This window comes from Nannospalax galili, unplaced genomic scaffold, assembly GCF_000622305.1.
Source record: "Nannospalax galili isolate Female #2095 unplaced genomic scaffold, S.galili_v1.0 scaffold290, whole genome shotgun sequence".
In the NCBI taxonomy this organism is placed as follows: Eukaryota; Metazoa; Chordata; class Mammalia; order Rodentia; family Spalacidae; genus Nannospalax; species Nannospalax galili.
This window is the reverse complement of record NW_008331486.1, coordinates 8,207,949-8,212,873: the sequence shown is the minus strand read 5'-3', so window position 1 is coordinate 8,212,873 and position 4,925 is coordinate 8,207,949.

Genomic DNA, 4,925 nt, shown 5'->3' with positions numbered 1-4,925 from the left:
CTGCCTCTGCCTCCTAAGTGCTGGGATTAAAGGCATGCACCACCACGCCTGACAATCATCACAAAACCCCATATTATTTTTATCTTACATGTATGACTATATTGTCTGTGTGTATGTAATGCCCATAGAGGTTAGAAGAGGGTGTGGATCCCCTGGAACTGGAGTTACAGACTGTAGTTAGCCACCATGTGGGTGCCAAGAATTGAACCAGGGTCCTCTGCAAGAGCAGCCAGTGCTCTTAACTGCTGAGCCACCTCTCCAGTCCCCCAATTTAAAATTTTTTTTATATGTATGAGTGTTTTGCCTACATGTATATTAGTGCACCCATGTCATATAATGCCCACAGAGGTCAGAAGAGAGGGTCACATCCTCTGGAACTGGAGTTATGAACTGTTATTAGCTGCCATGTGGGTGCTGGGAACTGAACGTGGGTCCTCTGCAAGAGCAGCCAGTGCTCTTGACCACTGAGCCATCTCTCCAGCTCCTGAAATAGGGATTTAAAGAAAAGTTGGGGTGGGGGTAGCACAAGCCTGATAACCTGAGTTTGATCCCTGGGGCCCCACAGGACAGAAGGAGAAAACTGACTCCCACAGGTTGTACTTTGACCCCTACCATGTGCTTCCCCCCAAAAATGAATAAATTAAATTTTTTTTCTTTATTATGTGAATACCATGTGTATAATAAAAATAGTGATAAGCTTGGTGTGAAAAAGTGTAGAAGCAGCAGTGTCCAGGACAGCTTGGGCTAGGCCTGTGTTGCTGGCAGAACAGTGACTCTCCTTACCAACTTTGTGCAATTGGCGTACTTTGAATCTTTCTTTGTGTCCTGAGGTGTTTTGAACAAATTTATTTTGATTGTTGTATAATATTTCCTTCCACACTACAGGCTCTGCACAGGGGCCTGGGGTGGACCTGAAATGGTTGCTCTCTGGTAGAGCTCCCCAGCCTCTTCCCCAACCCTCAGGGATCTCCCACCTCATTGTCAGTCTCTGATCCCTGGGACACAGTCTCCAAGGGGTACAGATGTATCTCTGCTGTAAGAACAAACCAGCTGGGTGTGGTTGTGTACGCCTTTAATCCCAGCACGCTGGAGGCAGAGGCAGGCCAGCAGGAGCTACAGGGAGACCCTGTCTCAAAAAGACAAAAAGAACAAACTAGGCTGGGGGTGTGGCTCTGTTGGCAGAACAGTGGTCTGGCATGTAAGAGGTCCTGGGTTTGATCCCTAGCACACCCTAAACCAGGAGGTGTGGTAGCCCTGGCCTGTAGTCCAGCACTAGGCAGGAGGTGAAGGTCATCCTCAGCTACATGGCAGTTTTGAGGCCAGCCTAGGCTACATGAGACTGTCAGAAGAGAAGCAGCTGGGCGCAGCAGGGAGTGAGTGCTTCCTGTTCTCTCCTTGGGGTCCCCTCCACATTCTCCACCTCTTGGGGCAGAGACCCGACTTGACCATCCTCCCATTGCCTTCTGATCCCCATCTCAGCTGCAGAGAGGCCCTGGGCCACACAGAGCACCATTTCCCCTTCCTTTTTAAGGCTGTATTTATTTTGCATCCCGGGCACTGTTTGGTGGTGGGAATGGGATGGGAACCAGGGTTGGTCCTGCTGAACAAGCACTCTCCTGCTGAGCCACAGCCCAGACTCCATATGGTTTCTTAATCAGAAGAAAATGAATGTTGGTTAGAAACCCAAACTTCCGTTTTAGGTCTCTACCTTCTGTAGAGCCTCCCATGGTGCAGGGACTGGGCAGGCTCAGCACTGTAGGACCAGTCATTGAGTATTCTGAGAGGCTTTTCCTCAAGGAGAGTGTGTACACACACACACACACACACACACGCACGCACGCACGCACCCCTACTGTGTGCCAGGCCCCACCCGTCTGCACCAGGAGTCTGGGAGATTCCCCTGTTTGCTTCCTGACCTCTCCCACATACTTAGCTTTCAATAGTGAGGTTCTCTAAAGTGAGGCCTGCACTGGGGTGGGGTTAGGACCTGACCCATCTGTTTGTTCCTTCCCTCCCACTCACTCCCACCTCCAAACTCTGACCTGAAACCTGGCACCCAGTTTGTGCCAAGTTCTGTATTTCAGTCCTGGGGTTGTGGAAGGAGTGAAGGCTCAGAGAGGTGGAGTCACCTGCTCAAGTCCCTCACGGAGAGACAGAGCCAGCGCAGCACTAGCCCGGTGTTCCTTCCCAGAGTTCAGGTCTTCGCTGTGTGCAGGACTCAGTTCCATGTTCCACCCACCAGGTCCACAGGGTCTGAGACTGCAGCACCTCCATGGTAGTTATGACCGCTCAGCAAGGTGTTTGTCACCATCCCCATGTCAGGGTGAGGAAGCCAGGGCAAGAGGTTGTGGCTCCTCAGGGCATCTCTCCTGTGCTGTAGCAAGAGTGTCAGCACTGTCTGTGGAGACAACAGTGACCCCAGAGGTGGGCCAGGAGACCAGGCCATTTGCCTTCAGGTTCTCAGCCTGCATTTCCCAGCGTGTGGGCACATTTCTGGCAGAGCCTCTGCTCCTTTCCAGACAGGGAAAGGAGGCCCTAGGAAAGAAGTTGCTCTCCATTTGCTAGGGAGAGTCATGACAATTGTGGAGGACTCCACACAAGGAAGGATAAGGGTATGGCTTGCAGGATGCTTCCTCGGAAGGGCCCCTCCCCTGCTTCTGGCCCCATCCCTTTGCTTTCTCTTCACACCCAGATGTGCCAAGGACAGCTGGCAGGTGGGGCTACTCATGGGTATGCCACCCGGAGGCGGGGATTGTCTGGGTGGCACTGCATATGTGGTATGAAGGCTGCCTCAGTCCGCAACAAGTAGTAAAGCTGGGCAATAACAGCTCCCTCTGGGCCTGTTTGCCCATCTATGAAATGGGCATGAGGATATTCAGCCTTAAGAAAGAAGGAAGCTGCCAGGCGAGGTGGCGCATGCCTTTAATCCTAGCGAGGAGGCAGCGACTAGTGACCAGAGTCTCTTCCACAAGATGAAAAGGCTCAGCCAGCCACATTGTGAAGTGCTTCACACCCTTGACCAGGCGCCAAGACATGGCGCCTGTTGTGGTAGCTGTGTTTCACCATAGCACAAGGCCAGTTGAGGACAACAGAATGTGTCACTGGCTTTCAGTGGGTTCTCTGCTGGGCCCCTGGTCCCAGTCTCTGCATGGGGAGCTGCTTAGCCATCTGCTTCCTGGGCCTGCTGGAGTCATCGGCATTGGGGCTTCCTCCCTAGGCAGGAAGTGGGCGTGGCCACCTCTGGCTGGCCCTGCCCAGGCCACATCCACCTGAAACTGCTGGCCCACCACACCCCAAAACACACCCATCCTGGCCCACTCCCACAGTCTCTTTCAGAGATAGCCTCACCGGTTACTGTCTGCCTGTGCTCCAGATGCCTGTGCATAAGTGGCCAGATGCCTGTGCATAAGTGGACCTGGGCCAGGTGCGGAGGAGGGGCATGGGCGATGACCATAGCAGCTAGCTCTCATGCAGAGGACGTAGGATGGGCACCTCTAGAACGCGGCCCCTGCACACAGCTCATGCTCAGCAGGCCTGCTCCTTCCCAGCTCTGGGATCAGCCCAGACTTTGCCTCTGAACCTCTCCACTTCCCCCTCATCTATATGCCCATACTCTGACTGAAGTAGGGGATGCACTGTGGACATGTTCATTGCTCCCACAAGCCTAATCAAGCGTGAACAGAATTCAGCATGTGCTTTGTAGTGGGGGAGGGCAGACAGACCTGACTGGAATGAGACAGGTAGTTTTACGTCTCCGAGCCCCAGGTTCCTACACCTGCACACTGGAGCCCTTACGGCTTGTTCTGCCCTGCTGTGGGCAGCGGCCGAGCTGTCCTCTACAAGGAGACATGCCCCACTTCCCACCAGAAAGCAAGTCAAGTATTTTAGTGTGGAAGCCACGGTCAGAAGCTGCCCTATTGGCAAGAGGCTGGCTTCTTCCCAGCTGGTGGGGCCCACCTCCTCATACCCTGGGGCTCTGTCTTTATCCCTCCTCCCTGCCCTGAATGAAGCCTTAGAGCTCGGATGGACACTTCATGTTTCCCAATCAGAGGCCAGCTGTATGATTCAGCAGGCCCCCTCTACCCCACCCCACTGCCCCTCTTTCCCAGGAGTGTGGGTGGTGTGCAGAGAGAGCTGGTCATTAGAGGGCAGGGTCCTTCCTGTGGGGGTGTTCACCCTGGCCCAGGAGTACAGGGCACACCAGGAGGGCTGTCCCTGGATGACTGCTAGTCCAGGACCAGGATGGGTGGTAGTGTCTGCTGGCCCCAGGGTGACCTAAGCTATGGGACCTGGGGGTGGAGAAGCCAGACACCTGGCGGGTTCTTTCAATGCTGCCTATATGCGGCATCTCCTGAGAGCCAGAAGCCAGGCAGAGAGAGCCAGACCCCAGCCAGAGGAAGGAAGCCCCACAGAGCAGTGAGTCCAGCTCAGCCAGGAGGACTAGGCCTGCCACCCAGGAGCAGTGCCTTTGGGTGGGTGATTCAGCTCCCTAAACCAATGATCTCTTACCTGGAAGGAGCTAAAGAGACCCTGGGGAGTGGAGCAGAGATTCCACCAGAGCCTGTATGGAGAAGCCTTCCCTATGCTTAGCATATCCAGACCCTCAGCACTGCTGTGACCATTGCCACCTCTACTCAGTGCCCCAGTGCCACCAGCTTCACATCCATCCCTTAAGAGTCAGGCTTTGAGCACTTGACATCTGCAGGGAAGACTCACCATAAAGAATTCGTTATTGCTGGCATCAACATTATCAGTATGAAAATGTGGGGCTGGAGAGATGGCTCAGCAGTTAAGAGCACTGACTGCTCTTGCAGAGGATCTGAGTTCAATTTCCCAACACTCACATGGCAGCTATCAACCATCTGTAACTCCAGTTCCAGGGGACATGACGCCCTCTCCTGGCCTATTGCAGGCATTACATGACA